A 17,448-nucleotide genomic window follows, 5' to 3' on the forward strand; every position below is an offset into this window, starting at 1 on the left:
TGTCATAGAGCTTACGACATGTTATTTACACTCCTCAAAATTAGTTTTTCTATCTAGATAGATAATTGGACATAATGCCAAGTTATGTACAATGGACTCATGCGATAACATAAGCACCTGTTATTATGTCCAGATGAATGTTATGATCAGGAAAAAAAAATGCTGTTGTTCATTTGACATTCCATCGCCTATCTCGTTTTGTTTGATGCCGAATTACTTTGTTGAGTAGATATCTTGATCTATCGCTACAAATATGCTGCTTTGGCTGTATAAGTTTGGCTAAATGTTTTTAGCCAAGGTGATGCTCGTTTAATGTGCACATTCGGTGCCCAATCATATGGAGATAATCATGACTCATTGAGCTGCTGTTTGCTCACTCCTCTTCTTCAACCTTTGAGGCTCCTTACCTGTGGCCCACGTGAGGAGCAGCTTCAATGTGCGAATTACTGGGCTATATTCTTTTGGTATTAGCTTTTAGCCAAAATATGTATATTTTAGTATAGGTGATGGCAGCGAGATTGGTTTGAGGCTTTGTCATTCTCTTGAAAGATGGCCATGCTACTTCCTTCTTCTTGTGCCGAAATTAGAGTGAGGATTATGCCATACGATAAGAGGGAAGGACCAACTTGGAGAATGAGAATGATGGCCTTGATTTAGTCTTGGAGTGCCCAAAACTTTTACCAAGATCATATTTCCTTCAGTTACTGAAGCCGATCTATTCATCTTTACAATTTCTGTATCATCATACTGGAATCGACTAAAAGGAAGCTTTCATGTGTTGGATGTGGAAACAAACAGAACATCAGTGCATTGGTGATGCGATCTTTCAGGTTGTAAACTTAGCGGCAAGTCCATTTACATTTATAAGTATCATATCTAGGGTAAAAGTTATGAGCCATGGGATTCTTCCTTAATTTCTTAACTTTTCGGGCAACCTTCCTTGCAAAACTTACTTTGATCATCCATCCTAAAAACAAAGTGGGCATGAGTCTTAACTAAAAAGTTCTCAATGCAATGAATTGTGACTGGTCGCAATAATCAAGTATCATACCACATAATAACAGCATTCACATATTGGGAGAGAGTACATGTTTTTCTTTAGATACAAGTTATTTTAATCATCAATTATGCAGTAGATCATCTTAGTGTACAAAGATGAAAATAATGCAGTAGTCTCGATTGGCATCGGAAAGGAATGTACAATCATACCTGATGCATGAGAACGTGCAAATCCTTCTCCAGGTACTATGGTTGTGCCTGCAATCTTCATTAACAGAGCACTAGGCATGTTCAGATCTCAAATGATATTCAAGCTCAAGGTTTCAAGTCGAGGCATCAGGAGACAATGTCAATATATCATACCATACCAAAGTGTTCCTTCAGCCTTGGTAGTCTAAGCTACATATCAATGGCAGTCCGGAGCTACTTATCTGCCCACAAGCAAGTTCAACTCTAAGCTAGCTATATACGCCACTTGGTCCCTTGCCAAATATTCCCTCATGGTTTCTACCGGCGAGAGTAGCCTAACTTGCTATAACAAGAGGAAGCTCATTTCTGTTGCCATCAAGACAAATATATCTGCCAGTCCAGTGGTGATTGCCCTAGTTTTCTCATATATTTAAGTGCTAATGGACAGATATCCATTAAAGAACTGCTCGTGCATTTTAAAGAATAAATTATGCTGCTTCATGAGCCAGTATCACACAAACGACAGAGAGTTTCTACTATACTTCTGTGAGATATTTCATTTTGCATGAGTAGTTGAACTAAAATCTGTACTACAAAAGTTATTCAACGCACTCCAATATAGTGGAACTTTTCAACATAGTTGAATAATAGAATTTTGTTGGCTACGACACGTCCAATTAAAGCTGCATAGGGAAACCAAATGTACGGCCAAGAAATAAGATGAAATACAAAACACGAAACAAGAAATCAGCCACATCATGGAATGTAATATGGCATTTCCAAATATTGCTGGAAAAAATCATTACCAAAAAGAAAATCACATCCACTGAGTAAGTTTCTGCAAGTACTGAGGTGCTAGAGTGTGATTGACTATTGAATCAGACATTTCTATTAGATGAACTCCACTCTTCCATCTTTGTTCATGTCAGATTATTCAGGCTGAGGAAAAATTGAAATGCAAATCACAACAATTCATGTATATCATTAACTTCACTATGAGAGAGGATACCTTGGAGGAAATTAAACCAGCACAGATCTAGAGGTTCTTCGAATATCATATCAGCTTCTCAAAACACTCAGTCGATGGCAAATTACATCAGCATAGCTCTTCGCGTTCTCCAAATATCAGGTCAGCTTCTCAAAGACACTCATTCAGGGGGCTTGTGGTGGCTTCCCACTGCTGCTGAGATTTGCCTTTGGAAACTGATGGTACAACCAAGGAAATTTTAAGCATAGTTCTTCATTCGCTCTCTTCAATTTATTCCCTTACCCCTATCTTCTGAGATGAGATAAACAGAAGAAACCAACAAAAATAATTAGCAGAATGCATAATTCCATATCCACATAATTTCACTTCTGATTGAAAAAGCTTTTATATTGAAAAACAAGTTGATGCCCTCCAGTTACAAAAGTCAGGCCTGCTGGAAAAGAAACTATAGACAGACTCCAAACTACAAAATTCATCCTAAACTTACCTCTGCCAGCAAAGTTTCCTCCCACCTTCATGCATAATTTCATGTGCAAGTTTGTATTTCTCAAAAGAAGTGGCACCAAACTCTATTATATTTGGCAGCAATTTCACAAAGACTCCAAATTATCTTTGCCTTATTTTCGTGGGAGCTATTTCCTGATTTTAAATCATGCATGGTGCCATACTCAGCACAACTCATCCACCTATGTAAGATGTAATGAGATGGAAACTCCCTAATATCTAGAATCTGGAACAATCTTAAAGCATGTCCACACAATACTGCCTCCAATTTAAACATTCGACAGCCACAACTCACATGAAGATTGGATAAACAAAAGGTAACAATATGTTTCTGACTCTTGTTACCACACTTCCGGATCAAATATCTTCTGATGGCCCCTTGTTCATGAATCTTGGCACCCAGATAACTGCAGCTTTGTCAAAGTTCCCTCTGGAAAACTTTGAAAATGGAAAGACTGTAAAGCCTCCTACATTGCTTTTCCAACAGTCTGTTTGTCTGTAAAAATGCCTAGAAGTTGAATGGATTGAAATATTTTTTCCTTTCATCACCACAACGTTGCTCCAAACCTTGCTCATATCTCACAACAAATTCTTCAAGTGACATTTGAGAATTTAAATATGGATCAAAATAGGCATCTACACTAATCAATAGAATTCCAGCAAAAACATTCCACATAAGTACAGTGGAACACAGTTTTCATGCTTTTCATATATTTCCTTCAGCCATATTTGCTGAGGAGCATCCCATGCAACATCAATGAGAATTCCAGCAAAAACATTCCACGTAAGTACAGTGGAACACAGTTTTCACGCTTTTCATACATTTCCTTCAGCCAAGCATTTTCCCTCGGGCCATATTTGCTGAGGAGCATCCCATGCAACATCAAATTCACCAGCTATATGACTTTGATAAACACACTTCTCATATTCATATTTACAATCACTCCTCAGTGGACTCAAAATGCTCACATTTCTTTTGTCTTCATTTGCCACATTGAAAAACGATGATGACTTGAAGGAAAAACCTGTGTGATCCTTTGCAGAATGTAATCATCTTGATCAGCTATTATCAACTTGGGATGGCACCCAGACATTGCCCTGAGCCACGTCTTAAACAACCATATGAAGGACTCCTTTAATTCATCAGCAACTAGTGCACATCCAAGAAGAACCAGCTGCTTGTGGTGATTAACGCCAACAAAAGTAGCAAATGGCACAACATAATTATTTTGACTGTAGGAGGTATAAAATATGATGGTATCACCAAACTGAATGCAGGTAAACCTACATCTGCCATCAGCCTAGAAAAGACTCCTACAGCAACCCATTTGTACATCGACAGCAAGAAAGAATCTGATGTCCTCAGCTTGTCAGTTCTGAAAGTGACTATGAAGCATGGTATACCAATCACTTCCTATGTTGTTTGCAAAATATTTCCTTATGAGGCTCCCATCACGCTTTCAAGCAATGTCTAGTTTTTCTGATGTTTCATTAATCTCATCTAACAAATTTCCTAGAAGCTGAACCTTTGTTGGCTTTCATTTGCATCTCAAGCTCATGGTTATGCTCTAGTTGATAACGATCAACAATCCATCTTCCATTATCATGCCTCCTAATCCTCATAGCCGTATGAAATCCTTCCTTCGAGCAGACAAATCCCGAGAAGTAATCAAACCATCATTCTTTGATCAAAACAACTGACCGATGCAAACTCTAAATCCCACATTCCCAGCATATGTGTCATAATACTGGTATGCTTCATTAGCCAAATCTAACTTTAGACCCGCATAGGGCACAAGTTTCACTTGTTATTCATTTGCTGCCAGTTTAATGCATTTGGCACTGACAATACCTGAAGAAGATGAGCATCCAGTATCAACAACATCAAGCTGTTTTATCTGTGGCTTACAGCACAAATCAACTACTCTAGCAGTTGTTGCTGAGCTTTTGCACCGGAAATTGGCAGGATGATTCTCCTCGCAAGCATTGAGATCATGATCATGATCTTTTGCAAATTGATCAAGAACCCACTTGCCAGAATCAGATTTTTTCACCCTTATGAATGCAGGGCGTCCTGTCCTTGAATTAATCTGAAACCCTTCTTTCCAGCACACAAATCTACCATTACAAACCAATTGATCCACTCACGACCAGACCATATTCTAAAACCCACTCATGATGCATAATTGTTATACGAGCATCATCTGCAGTATCAAACTCCAACCCCACATATGGCTCCTGTTCAAACTCTTCCCCATTGAAATTCCATACCACATACAGCACCAATCATTCCTTAGTCTTTAAAGCTGTACCAAAAATAAGAAAATAAAGTAAGCAAGATAACATAGAAACCTCAATAAATCAGCTCATTGCAAATATAGCATTGTGAATATAGAAAGAGTCATGCTACATTTACTTAAACTAGTCTAAAAAATTCGTGTACAAAGTGATGCAGCCAACTACAGGTGGTCCTTTAAATAAATGGATCATAGTCAACACTCAATAGGAGTCTACCATAATATACCAATTTTTGTAAACCACATCTGAACACCTAGCATTATTCTTATACAGCCAAAAACTCAGTTTAGACATTCTAAACTATCATTGACCATCTCCTGATTTAGTTCAGCCACCAGGCCCAAAAGAAAGCAGCATCAGGAATATCAGTAGTCGTTGTAGCATTGTCACACATTATAAACCAAAACCAAAAATCCGTAAGGACAATAGAACAGACGGAATACTAATTTGTTCTTCTACTCTTAATAAGAGTCAAAACCAAATCCAATCAAATCAATCTAAGCAAAGCGACCACAGGCACGGTAGCCCAATGATCGGGTGTATCCATAACGAGATTTTGCAAGAAGTCTCGGGTCTGAACAGATCTGGGAAATTTAATCCAAAGGGCCACATGGATGTACCTGATTCTGGTAGTTGGTATTGTGGTGGTAGTTGATTGGGCCAATGCCTAGTAGTTGGGTTAGTCCTCTTAGGCCCATTTCCTGAGAACTCCATGAACATTAGCCATGACTGAAAAGCAAACACTCCTATTGTTGATTTAACATTCCATCGCCTATCTAGTTTTTTTTTTTCTTTTTTTTATGCCAAATTGCTTTGTTGAGTAAATATCTTGATCTATTAATACAAGTATTTTCCTTTGGCTGTATAAGTTTGGTTAACTGTTTTTAGCAAAGGCAATGCTTATAAAATGAGCATAGTTGATGCCTAACCACATAAAGAGATAATTATCACTCACCCAACCATGGTTTATTACCTCCTTTTCTTTACCATTTCAGGTTCCTTTTCCCGTGACACATAAAAAGAGAAGCTTCGACGTGCGAATTATCAGGCTAAATTTTATTGGTATTAGCTTTTGGCATAGATATGTATGTCTTTTGGGTATAGTTGGTATGTGGTGAGATTGATTTGAAGCTTCGTCTTTCAAGAGACAGCAGTTTCACTCTCTTTTCTTGTGCGGAAATTAGAGTGACAATTATACTATGCAATAAAGGGGAAGGACCAACACGATAAATGAGATTGATGGTCACGATTTCATCCTGGATTACCCAAAACTTTTTGCTGATATGATATTTTCTTCGGTTGCCAAAGCCCATCTATTGATCTCTACAATTTTTGTATCATCATACTGAAATCAATTAAAAGAAAGCTTTCATGTGTAGGATGTGGAAACAAACAAAGCACTGAGAAATTGGTGATTCGATTTTTCAGGTCGTAGATTTAAAACCAAGTCCATTTACATTTGTCGGTATCATATCTTGTGTCGAATTTATGAGCCCATGAAAAAGAAACTTCTTGCTTATTTTCCTAAAGAAACTTCTTGCTTATTTTCCTAACTTTTCAGGCAATTTTTCTTGCAAAACTTACTTCAATCATCCATCCAAAAAACAAAATGGGCATGAATCTTAACTTTAAAAAAAATAAATCAATGTAATGAATCATGATTGGTGGCAAAAATCTAGTATCGTCTCACAAAATGACAGCAAAATTGCACATATTTTTTTTTTTTTTTTTTTTTGGCCCGGGGTTGGGGGTTGGGGGTGGGGGGGGTGGAGGAGGTGGGGGAGAGATGCTACACGTTTTTTTCTTTAGATACAAGTTATTTTTTTCAATTATGCAGTAGAAGATAAAATAATGCAGTAGATCATCCTAGAATACAAGATGAAAATAATGCAGTACTCTTGATTGGCATCACAGTATGAATTCGGAAAGGAATGTTAAATCATACCTAATGCTCAAGAGCGTGTAAATCCTTCTCTAGGTACTAAAGTCGAGCCTGCAATCTTCATTGATAAGGTTCTCGTCATATAATCCCCACAAGCTTTATCAACTCTTTCAAAAGCTCATTCACTCTCTAATATTGTCATGTTCAAATAGAAACCTTACATTTTTCTTAAAGAAATAACACTAAAAATGCCAAAAATTGTGTACAGTACACTTTAATGTCAAAAACTTTTTGGATCACTTAAGTTCCACCTAAAAAAAAACAATTACTTAAGTTTCAACTCCAATTTGCGTCACTGGAAATCCAACATGACCATATTTTATAAATTTCACAATCTTACGTGGCTTGACAAGCGTGCCTAATTAGCATATAACCCCAAAACAACATCGTGTAGCAGACTAAAAAATGATCACTTCAATGCTAGTTTTTATTAAAAAAAAATGATCATTGAAAAATGATCACTTCAGTGTCAATCTCAATGAAAAAGTGATCACTTAAGTATCAAAAAAATTGCCACCTCAAATAAAATTTTTAATTATAAAAGTTACGTAATTTCTCTAACCAAAGTTTCTCATTGAAGGCACTTAAATGATTATTTTTTCTTTGATTTGACACTTAAGTGAGCCAAGGAAAACTTTTGGCACTAAAGTAAATACTGTACACAACTTTTGACATTTCTAGTATCCTTCTTCCCCTTTTCTCTTTTGCTAATCCCAAAGTTTGAGACCAAGTCTCTTCCCTATAGCCAACCCCCCGAAGCATTAATTTATTAACTCTACAATGTGTTGATGCTTTACCAAGTTCTTTCACCATCCACCGTACTCACTGGACTCGACCATCTCAATCATTCTTGCATTGCCATAATATAAACCAAATTCGATGAAGCTAAAACATCTCACTTCAACGGCACAACCATAGAATACAGCTGCCAAACCAAGATGAACTAGTAATGCCATTGGCTGACATTAGTAATGATGCTTGAAATGAATTACATACTTCATAGGATTTTACAGTTAAAAAAATTGGAACATGTTTCTTGCCGATTCTCTGTTAGCGTTCTGTAATTTGGTGTTTAGTATTCCAGTGTACCCGACTATTCCAACAGGCTCATGATAGTCTCCCCATTGAGCACAGCCAAACAATTTCCATGGTAAGAGGTAGCTAGAGATGACCCCAAAGAGCAGCATTCAGCAGGACTCGGGCCATCACCTTTTGACAAGTAGTAGTTATTGCAATCATCTTGACAACCCTAAGATCATGTCTTGCCTATTCAATTACTCTAAGAAGGCCACATCCGCTGACTCCTACAAATTCCTTTAGAAGTTTAAACTAAAATTAGAACAACTAAACTTGGAAGCATTTTATGTTGCTAAAGCTAAAGAAAAACAAAGAAAAAATGAAGCACAGACAGATCACTCCAAAGTCTTAGACTATCCTAACCCATAACAAACCTGGACAAGCAGGCAATACCTTTCTCAAAGAAGACTGACACAAGCTGCAGAGCCAATTCTAGGAAATCGCTTCACCAAAACATGCTTCAATACCCTTTCAAGTTCTTATTCTTCCTGCTTGAAACTTTTTCTCAGTTTGTAACTTAACCAATAAAATTCTAGCCACAGTTGTTCTGTTCTCTTTTTCATGTTTCTGTCATCATTCAAGATTTTTGGATTGATAAACATACCCTATACAGCCTCACAAGCAGGGTGGTTCAAGGACTCAGTTTTCTTCTCAGAATAGCATTAGTCACTTGCTTTATTGGGATGCTCTTAAGGAGATGCATAGCCAGTGACCCAACAATCAAAACATACTCTGTCATTGGCCAGAAAGAAAAATTCACGAAAATAACGAGAAATATGGTCTCTTTGTACGATGTCAGCAAGTTTCGGTTAAAGTGTATCAAGCCTAGTTAAGACTACACAACTGAAAAGAAAATGTAACTTAAATTTAACTAGGGGAGATCATGATTCATTGTTGATCTATGATTTTTACAAAGCACTAGGCATGTTCAGATCTCAAATAATATTCAACCTCAAGGTTTCAAGTCCAGGCATCAAGAGACAATGTTAACATATCATACAATACCAAAGTGTTCCTAAAATTTTTCTAGGTTGTCATATATGAGATGAACATGGACTCTATGAAGCACACGATCAGGCAAATCTCAATTCATACATTTTTGAATCTTGTCACGTTGCAGGTGCTGTACATCAGCTTCAGCCTCAGTAGTCTAAGCTACATATAAATGGCAGTCCTGAGCTACTTAACTGCCCACAAGCAAGTTCAACTCTAAGCTAGCCATATACGCCACTTGGTCCCTCGGCCAAATATTCTCTTGTGGTTTCTCCTGGTGAGAGTAGCCTAACTTGCTATAACAAGAAGAAGCTCATTTCTGTTGCCACGAGGACAAATCTATCTACCAGCACAGTTGCCACTGCCCTAGTTTCCTCATATATTTAAATGCTAATGGATAGATATCCATTAAAGAGCTACCCGTGCATCTTTATGAACAAATTATGCTGCTTCATGAGCCATTATCACACATACGATTGAGAGTATCTACTATACTTCTGTGAGATATTTCATTTTGCATGTCTTCATCAATATTGTTCTTCGCACTCAAATCTGTACTATGAGAGTTATTCAACACACTCCGATATAGTAAAACATTTCAACAAAGTTGAATAACAGAAGATTGTCAGCTATGATAAGTCCTATTAAAGCCACATAGGGAAAGAAAATGTATGGCCAAGAAATAAGATGAAATACAAGAAATGATACAAGAAATCAGCCACATCATGGAATGTCAAATGGCATTTCCAAATATTGCTGGAAAAATAATTACCAAATAAAAAATCCCAGGTAACTTTGTGCAACTACAACTGAGGTGCTGGACTGCGATTGATTATTGAATCAGACATTTATGTTAGATGAGCTTCACTTTTCCTTTTAGGCTCACGTCAGATTATACAGGCGAGGAAAAAATGCAAATCACCACAGCTCATGTATATCATTAACCTCACTATGATTAGCTAATTAAAAGGCCAGACCAGCAGGCGTCTCTTGCTAACTTCTGCACCAAAACTAAGAGTCATCCATGTCTCCCATTCCTTTTGCCAAAGTTACACAGAGAGAGAGAGAGAGAGAGAGAGAGAGAGAGAGAGACTGGATAACCTGGATGAAATTACACCAGAGCACAGGTCTACAGGTTCTTCAAATATCAGGTCAGCTTCTCAAGAACATATGGTCAGGGAGCTTGTGATGGCTTCCCCCCGCTAGACATTTGTTGAAATTTGCCTTTTGAAACTGAAGGTACTATTTTTAAGCATAGTTCTTCGTTTGCTCTTCTCAATTTATCGCCTCCCTTACCCCTAGCCTCTGAGGTGAGATAAACAGAAGAAACCAACAAAAAGAACTAGTAGAATGCATAATTTCATATCCACATAATTTCACTTCTAATTGAGAAAGCTTTTATACCGTATAAAACAAGTTGATGCCCTCTAGTTACAAAAGTCAGGCCTGCTGGAAAAGAAACTATAGATGCACTCCAAACTACAAAATTATCCTATTCTTACCTCTGCCAGCAAAGTTTCCTCCCACCCTCATGCATAATTTTATAAGCAAGTTTGTATTTCTCAAAAGATGTGGCACCAAACTCTACATATTTGGCAGCAATTTCACGAAGACGCCAGACCATCTTAGCCTTAATTTCATGGGAGCTACCTCCTGATTCAAAATCACATACAGTAAAATACTCAGCACTCCTCGTCCACCTATGTAAGATGTAGTGAGATGGAAGCTCCCTACTATCTAGAATCTGGAACAATCTCAAAGCATGTCTACACAATACACCCTCTGATTCAAACATTTGACAGCCACAAACTCACATCGAGATCGGATGAACAAAAGGTAACAATATGTTTCTCATTCTCATTGCCACACTTACGGATCAAATATCTGCAGATGGCCCCTTGTTCATGAATCTTGGCACCCAGATAACTGTAGCTTTGTAAAAGTTCCCTCTGGAAAACTTTGAAAACAGAAAGGGTATAAAGCCTCCTACATTGCTCTTCCATAGGTTCATTTGTCTGCAAATATGCTTGCAAGTTGAATAAATTATAATCTTCTTTCCTTTCATTGCCACGACGTTGCTCCAAACATTGCTCATATCTCACGACAAATTCTTCAAGTGACGTTTGAGAATTTAAATATGGATCAAAAAAGGCATCTAGACCATCAATGGGAATTCCAGCAAAAAATGTTCCACGTAAGTACAGTGGAACCCAGTTTTCACACTTTTCATACATTTCCTTCAGCCAAGCATTTTCCCTCAGGCTATATTTGCTGAGAAGAGCATCCCATGTGGCATCAAATTCACCAACTGTATGACTTTGATAAACACATTTCACATATTCATATTTACAATCACTACTCAATGGACTCAAATGCTCACGTTCTTTTGTCTTAATTTGCCACATTGAGAATCGATGATGACTCGAAGGAAAAACTTGTGCAATTGCTTGCAGAATGGAATCATCATGATCAGCTATTATCGACTTGGGATGGCACCCAGCCATTGCCCTGAGCCATGTCTCAAATAACCATATGAAGGACTCCTTCAATTCATTATCAACTAGAGCACATTCAAGAAGAACCGGCTGCTTGTGGTGATTAACACCAACAAAAGTAGCAAATGGCACCACATAATTGTTTTGCTTATAGGAGGTATAAAAAATGATGGCATCACCAAACTGACTGCAGGAAAACCTAGATCTGCCATCAGCGCAAAAAAGACTTCTACAGCAACCCATCTGTAAATCGACAGCATAAAAGAATCCGATGTCCTCAGCCTGTTGGTTCTGAAAGTAATTATGAAGCATGGTATACTGATCACTTCCTATGTTGTTCGCATGATGTTTCTTTACAAGGCTCTCATTGTGCTTTTTAGCAATGTCCAGTTTTTCCGATGTTTCATTAATCTAATCTAAAAGTTTCCTAGAAGCTGAACCTCTGTTGGCTTTCATTTGCATCTCAAGCTCATGGTTATGCTCTAGTTGTTAACGATCAACAATCCACCTTCCATCATCATGCCTCCTAATCCTCATAAATGCACCACACCCAACCCTAGAAGGATGCTGAAATCCTTCTTTTGAGCAGACAAATATCCAAGAAGTAATTGAACCATCATTCTTTGATTGAAACAACTGACTGATAAGAACTCTAAATCCCACATTCCCAGCACATGTATCATAATACTGGTATGCTTCATTAGTTGAATCAAACTTAGACCCACATAGGGCTCAAGTTTCACTTGTCCTTTATCTGCCCCCGGTTTAATGTGTTTGGCTTTGACAATACTTGAAGAAGATGAGCATCCATTATCAACAACATCAAGCTGTTTTATCTGTGGCTTACGGCACAAATCAACTACTTTAGCAGTTGTTGCTGAACTTTTGCACAAGGAATTGGCAGGATGATTTTCCTCACAAACGTTGAGATCATGACTGTGATCTTTCACAAATTGGTCAAGGACCTACTTGCCAGAATCAGATATTTTCACCCTTATGAATGCAGGGCATCCTGTCCTTGAATTAATCTGAAAACCCTCTTTCTAGCACACAAATCTCCTATTACAAACTGATCCATCCACTTGCAATCGATAGACCAGACCGTATTCTAAAACCCACTCGTGATGCAATATTGCCATAGAATATATGAGCATCATCTGCGGTATCAAACTCCAACCCCACATATGGTTCCTGTTAAAAATCTTCTTCCCCACCCCCATTGAAATTCCCTCCCACATACAGCACCAAGCATTCCTCAGTCTTTAAAGCTGCACCTTAAATAAGAAAATAAAGTAGGCAAGATAACGTAGAAACCTCAATAAATCAGTCATTGTAACTACAGCTAAATATCAGAGAATCAAGGACTCGAGACATAAGCAACATTACTTAAAAAAATAACGGTATTGTCAATATAGAAAGAGTCATGATAGATTTACTTAAACTAGTCTACAAAATTTGAATACAAAGTGAATTGGCCAACTGCAAGTGGTCCTTTAAATAAATGGATCATAGTCAACACTCAATAGGAGTCTGCCATATGTATACCAATTCTGTAAACTGTGTCTGTACACCAAGCATTATTCTTATATAGCCAAGAACTTGATTTAGACATTCTACTCTATCACTGACCATTGCGCGATTTAGTTCTGCCACTAGGCCCAAAAGAAAGCAGCATCAGGATTATCAGTAGTCGTTGTTGCATTGTCACATATTCTACACTAAAACCAAAAAATCCGTAAGGACAATAGAACAGACAGAATACTAATCTGTTCTTCTACTTTGAATAAGAGTCGAAACCAAATCCAATGAATCATTCTAAGCATAGCAACCACAGGCATGGTAGTTCAATGGTTGGGTGTATCCATGACGAGATTCCACAAGAGGTCTCGATTTGAACAGATCTGGAAAATTTTATTACAAGGGCCACATGGACATACCCGCTTCTGGTAGTTGGAATTGTGGTAGTAGTTGATTAGGTCAATCCCTAGTAGTTGGGTTAGTCCTCTTAGGCCCATTTCCTGAGAAATCCATGAGCATTAGCTATGACTGAAAAGCAAACACTACTAATGGGTATTAAACTCCCACTTGGTAGTTCACTCCTTCACACCCTTTCGCTAGGTGAAAAAAATTCTAAGCAAATCAAAAGCAGATTCGCAACACGAAATGCACCATTCGTCAAATGTCGATCAAGCACATCACATTGTAATGCAAACGTGCGCACATATACTATAGACAATCATCCCCCCAAACTGACTGAGGATCTTGAAACCCTTTAAGCTCTAGTGAAGCACACCAATCAAGAACAGTTCTAGCATTTAACAACATCTAGAGGGGTGCTGGCAGCTTAACCAGCCACCCTCTCTTCACGGCCTCCGTTATTTTTTATAATATTTTTTCTTCCTTTATTTTAATTTCTCCTGAATTATTAAGGATTGCAAGATTACTTTTCATCTCTCTCTCAATAATATGGTGAAGACATAAGACAATAAGAGATTGTAATCGTGACTATCTTCATTTTATATTAATAGTAGCTCCATCAGCTGGATGTGATTCTGATAACAATCGTTGTTTAGCTGATTTGGCCAACGAGCATTCTAAAAATTGTAATGAACCTTGTTAGCATGTGCCCCTACAACACTAGTTACGTTAATTAAAAGTAGAAATAACATCTTTTCAAACTCTTTGAAAATGAAAAATTCATGCATTCTAATTAAGATACTTATTATGACAAGAAGATGGGGTGATTATCTTCATCATATTGTACAAATAAAGGCACAAACTGAACATGGTGAAATTTCCCAGAGCTCCAACTAACACCTCAGCATCATTAGAGCACCATAAGCATATCTAGACTGAGACCTTCAGGAATTGACTCAAAAGCGAATATCAATATCAATTTAGATTTAACATATTAACCTATCCAAATGGTACGGTATGAGTCATTCGATCAGACAAAGATGATCTCAGTAAGCCAAAAGAAAAAAAAAAAAAAAAAAATAATAATAAAAAAATAGAAAAATAAAAAAAAAAATTATACAAATTTACCAAACGATGTTTCTATTTATTTTGTTCGAGGAACAAGTTTACCAAACGTGTTTTTTGTTCGAAATCCAAGAACAGAAACTTTTTTTTTTTATTTATGTTCCTGGTAACAATTTTTATTCGACGCCCCTAAGTCATTTTATACTAATATGACTTGGGCATTTCACCAAACACTTGATGTGCATTCGATTAAACGGCAGGATGAGGCAACAAGATAGTCAGAATCGCAACCCAATCAGTACGAGATCATCAAGACTGAATCGAAAGTTATTACTAATATAATCTCAGGCGTGAACAATGTTCATGCTAGCAACAACAAAGCTCTCGGTTTCTCTTCTACACGCGTCAATGAAAACTGAAAGCTCCAAGGCTCCAAGTTGTCGAAGGTTCGAAGGACTTCCTTGGTTCAATAAACTCGAGTCCATTGACGAAGCACACGGATTCGAAGCTCAACCGCGCGAGAACATCGCGATTCGAAGAGCACTGGATGTGGCGAGGTAAGCGACGGATTCCGGCGCGGGTCAGCAGGGGAGAAGACTTCTGGAATACGTAAGGGGATCGAGAGAGAGGCCTTTTCACTTCTCCTTTCTCCCGCCGACGTCGTCAATTTTCTCACTAGAGTTTACGATCACTGCCTGCGTCCGGACAGCATCCGATCGCCTCTTGCTCGCTTCTCGCACGACTCCCACCATCTCCACCCTGATTTCGATTGATCTTGGAGGGAATCGAAGGCTTCCAATGGAAGAAGATGATCATGATCGTGAGCTCTTCTTGATAGAAGTGGAATTCCACCAAATTGAGTGTTTGTAATGGAGTTGTGAATTTGGGGGTGATGGGCTGGATTGCCTTGAAGCCCACCAACGGAATGAATGAGGCTGGACTCCATAGATGGATTTTTCATTGATCTTTGTTCTTTTAATATAATTATTATTATTTCTGTTTTTTTTATTCTCTATTGTACATTCATTATCTTTTTTTTTTTTAAAAAAAAAAATGCATATTCGAATGTAAAGAATTCAGGTGTCGAACGGTAGTGAGCATGTTGCAATTTCACAAAAGTAGATGTAGGAAGTGCATGATTGATGATTATTGATGGCGGATTAATAAAGAATAAGAAAGTGCGATAGAGGCAGCTAATAAATATGATAGAAAGATTATACATTAGTCATTACTAGAGAATGCAAAAAATAAAATAAAATTGCTCTATATTAAAAGATAGAGGTAGCTAATAGTATGATTAAAATAGGAAATTCTAGGTTTGATTTTGGACGTTGACTAGAGCTGAACTAGAAGAGGAATATGTTAGGGGATGGAAATGAGAGCCAGACTTGATAATATAAATAAGTTGTCTTGTAGAAATTAATAAAGAAAAGTTATGATTTTGAATTAAAGGATATTCCAAACTAATCTGATATCATTGTACTAGGAAAAATAAATGGTAAAAGATTGTGTCCAAATTAAATATGCTAGAAAAAATGAGAGATCATTATGTGATGCAATAAACACAAAGCTAAGATTCCATTTGTTTTAAAGAAAGTGAATGATTCAAAAATTATTTTCCTCAAAATAAGTACTTATATTGCTTACAAAAATGAATTAACGAAAAATATTTTTAATGTCACAAAATTTTTAAATATAAATTGTTATTTATAATGAAAATATTATCCATTGATTAACTATTTTAAGCAATACAAGTAATTATTTTAAAAAAATCAAATAATTTATTTTCGAAAAAAAAGGAGCTAAAAAAAAAAAAAAAAAAAAAGAAAAAGAAAAAGAAGACAGCAAGATGTCCGTGACGACCTAAGCATTCACATTCCATGAGCCCAAACTTTACATTCTCTCCCTCGTCTCATTTTGTCTCTTTTTGTCTCCGCTATAAAAGGTTCGTGCTACTATTCAATGGACGCGAGTTAGAGACGACGGGTCAGACGAGATTGCGGCCGAGATCTTGTCATGTGGAGCTTCCAAGATGAGATCACGGCAGCCTCCTTGTCCTTGCTGGTGGCGGTGGCCGAGCTCAGGTCAGAGTCCGAGGACTCGAAATCGGAGCTTGGGTGCCTTCTAGAGGCTTCATACAACGAGCCTCAGTCTCCTCCTTTCAACCACAGCTTCGACTTGCAAAGTTGCGAGGAGCAAGGTCGAGTCGCTACGGTTCGCGTCCCAGTCGCCCAGGATCGGTCAGTTTTGGGAGTTCGAGGATTGGATCTCGAGTTATGACGACTGGTCCCAGTTAGGAGCTGGAGAGGCATATGGTGCCGGAGACGAAGAGGGCGTGCCTTTCGGAGTAAAACGCCTGCACAGTCGATGATACTGGAAGCTGACTGGGAAAACTCTCAACAGATGAAGGAAATAATTTGTCTCAATGGTTTGTTCACGTAGAGTCAACTTTATATCAAGTGACAATATATATATTGTTCATTAGTTGCGTACTGAAACAGAAGAATCATCCGCTTATGGCTCCAAGGAAAGGATTGCTTGTCCCTTGCTTGAACTCGGTATCAGTGGGACGAATGCATTTGCTTTCACATTGCTTTGGCTATTCTTAGGTTCTCTGTTTCCCTCCTTTCACACTGACACAATTGCTTTTGTATGTCAAGATATGCAGTAGATTTACTTAATTTATTCTCACATAGGATTAAATGATCGGTGGAAAGGAAGGGCGCCGTTGTGCTCCACGTCGCAACAAGAGGAACTCCTGTCCATACTTGATCTATAACACTAATTTGTACGTGGCGTCTATCAAAGAACACTCTGATTAATTTGACCAAATATTATGTAATTTACTAAGATAACTACTAATAAAGTGATAATAGGCAATACGTAAAGGCATCCCTGAAAGTAAGAATGCCCCTCCAATTGGCCTAAGCAACGGCTCAAGGCCCGTGTGACCCTGTTGTCGCCTCTAAACTTGTAACTTT

At 37.8% G+C, this 17,448-nt stretch overlaps 2 pseudogenes; both read right to left on the bottom strand.

Annotated features, from left to right (window-relative positions):
* Positions 1-1,045: 1,045 nt before the first annotated feature.
* Positions 1,046-5,676, bottom strand: LOC104425073 (annotated as a pseudogene).
* LOC120296130 lies at positions 1,046-12,642 on the bottom strand (annotated as a pseudogene).
* Between the last annotated feature and the right edge of the window lie 4,806 nt (positions 12,643-17,448).

Source organism: Eucalyptus grandis, chromosome 7 (genome assembly GCF_016545825.1).
Source record: "Eucalyptus grandis isolate ANBG69807.140 chromosome 7, ASM1654582v1, whole genome shotgun sequence".
NCBI lineage: Eukaryota > Viridiplantae > Streptophyta > Magnoliopsida > Myrtales > Myrtaceae > Eucalyptus > Eucalyptus grandis.